Source organism: Carassius auratus, linkage group LG28B (genome assembly GCF_003368295.1).
Source record: "Carassius auratus strain Wakin linkage group LG28B, ASM336829v1, whole genome shotgun sequence".
Classification (NCBI taxonomy): domain Eukaryota; kingdom Metazoa; phylum Chordata; class Actinopteri; order Cypriniformes; family Cyprinidae; genus Carassius; species Carassius auratus.
The window spans coordinates 5,412,823-5,415,763 of NC_039293.1; positions in this window are offsets into that span (position 1 = coordinate 5,412,823).

Consider the following 2,941-nt stretch of genomic DNA (forward strand, 5'->3'; position numbering starts at 1 on the left):
TAATAATAGCGCATACTTGGGTTGTACGTGGAGCCAAAGGAATCAAAATATTCCGAAACACATCAGATATTCCTTAACTTTCGGCAGCTAGCCTGACAGCATATCCCACAATCCCCTGCAGCCGTCATAGTGGATAATATGCAGTATTTGGTCATTCATACGTGGAGCGTAGGATCTGGGTGTGTTTTCATTTATAGAGACGTTTTAAAAAGTAATGATAACAATATATATAAGCAGAAGTGGACAGGCGATGTCCAGACTGTGTCCGTTTTCTGTTTTGTGAAACTAAGCGTAGTTTCTTTTCTAAGATGGATAAAAATGTATCAGTGGAGTATTTCCTTCCTATGTTTTTCCTTTTCTGTTAATTTTTTTTTAAACCGGCTTTGTAACACCGACATATTTTCATACAGACGCTGGAGTGGACGTGTCATTTCCATGTGAAGTCAAACTGTTTTCATTCAGCTTGCATGTAAGGGACTAGACAAACGTACCTGTGCCGTCGATGTAATACAAAAAGAAGCAAGATTCGAGAAACCGCTTTGAATCAGACCATATCTGCACTTGATTAGACTGTTCTTTTTGTTGACACTTTCTCTGTTTCCTTTCCCGTTTCGTTACCCTTCTTTTTTTAGGCTGTATTGGTGTAGGCCGGTTCCGTCTGCTTAATTATTTGATTCTGGTCAGGCTGGTGAGTTTGACAGATTATATGTGTTTCGAACAAAAGCAAAAAAAAAATATGATTGATGTTTGTTCTGCTTCAGTGGGTCAATGCTTTTTTTTTTATAAATTAATTTAAAACCATACGCTTGCTGTGTTCTTGTCTTTCCTTCAAAGTTCAAATTCTAAGGTTTTTATAGTTATTGAGGCTGGATTTAGAAGTTAGATTCTCAAATGAAGAGTAAAAGGTTTTTAGGGCTGATTCGGTTTACACAGGATGTTTTCCAAATTATTTAAGTGTCCCAAAATAATGTTCTTATTGATGAGTTGTGATTATCCACAATCAAATTTTAGATTGCTTGATGACTCAAAACTCAAAATCTGGTCATTCCTCAGATGACCACTGTGTGGCGCTGGTGTAGAAGCATTCACATGCAGCATGTAGCATTATTCAAATGACCTCTGGTGTGTGTGTGTGTGTGTGTATGAGAAGGAACATTTCAAGTCCTGTCATCCTACAGATGATCTTAACACATGCCGTGTTGTTCATGTGGTCTAGATTTTTTAATTCGCACCGAAAATAGTTTAAACTTTAACCTCTTTTCATAAGATGGATCTCTAGAGAATACATATCTCTTTAGTGCACTGTTAGTAAAGATGATTTGATGGACCTTCACGCCCCTCCTGAGGGGCTCGTCCTCTTCTTGTTGAGTTTTGACCTCTTTATGGAGGCTGAATTTGAATGTGCGAGATGGCGTCTAGACATGCATCATCTGTACACCTTAAGATTTGGAGCTAATAAATAAAGAGTTTGAAATGCTAAAACCATAGATGTAGTGTTGAACGTCAATATGGTTTGTGTTTGTCATTAGTGAAACATGTTGATGTGACGGATTCACTTTTTCACATAGTTAATGAGATAAGACTAGATTTCACATGTCAAGTTTGAACACAGGATCATGTCCAACCTAAACTTATGTTTACCATTCTTCAACTAAATTTAGAGGGTGAAACGCTCTGTCCAATCTATCTTATAGACCTTTATCAGGTCAGATGCTATAGTGAATTTATCCCGGATTTAAGTGCACACGCTTCATCAAGGTCTTATAATTTCAACTCAGATTTTTCAAAACATTATCAAAAACAAAGCATTTTTTTTTTTTTTGTAAAGCTGTTTAATCAGCTAAACATTCATTATGTTGTTATTGAGCTGTGCTTCATATCAAAGTCCCTTCAAGGCAAGTCATTTCACTTGATGGCCATCAAAACACCCCTCGAGCACTTCAGTCACGCAAGTACAGCTCCAAACATCAAATTCTCTGAAGCTGTTCATCAAGCTTATGATATGAGCATATCATGATTTTAATCTGTTTTATAAACAACCATCTCATTAATGTTTCTAATAGTCAAAAAGCTTTTCTTTTTTTCTTTTTTGGCCAGACCAGCCTATGTGCATGTGCTGTCATAAAAGCGTTCGTCTAAGAACGTGGATTGTTTCCATCCAGCTTTTTCCTACAAATATCATTATAATAATATATATTTCGTAACTATTTCATTTTACAGCATCCATGTGAAAACAAACCTGGAAAGAGAAGAGACATGAGGAGTTGAAAAAGAGAAATATGAATCCTTCATAACTCCAAAAAGTCTTTAGTTGTATTATATTCATAAGAGAAAGATAGTCTGTACCGATTTTTCCTGGAAAAACACGAGTGGCTGGAGGCGTGACGTGTGGGCGGAGCTAAAGAATCACGAGCGCGAGTAGGCTTTTGCGTTGAAAGCGTTTGGAAGCTGTGACATTACCTTGAGGAAAAAACCATCATCCAAAACAAACCATGGCTAACAGTCAGATTCAGCCGTTTATTTATGATCCAGAATCAGATCCCGAGGCTGAAACTGAACGAGAGCAGCATCAGCAACGACTCGCTCCGAGCGGGGCTCGAACAGGGGTCTCCGGCATGGGAGGGGACGCACTAAGGAGGCAGAGATATTTGAAGCAGTTTTACTCACCGCATGCGGTTCCAACACACGATCGTGACCCTTTTTCGTTGGGATTGCATCATCCTTAAGAAATAAACGATACACAAATCCGGCGTCAAACTGGGCCTTGTTTGTAAAACAAGCATCTTCGAAATGCAGGGAACAAACAAAAACACTTGCACAACTCCATTGATGCTCTGTAAAAATAAACTCCATCCACTTGTCCCTTAATGCTGTTTTTTTTTTTTTTTTTTTTTTGTAATCTGTGCAGGGTTGTCTTGCCCTGGCAGCCAAAAACACACTT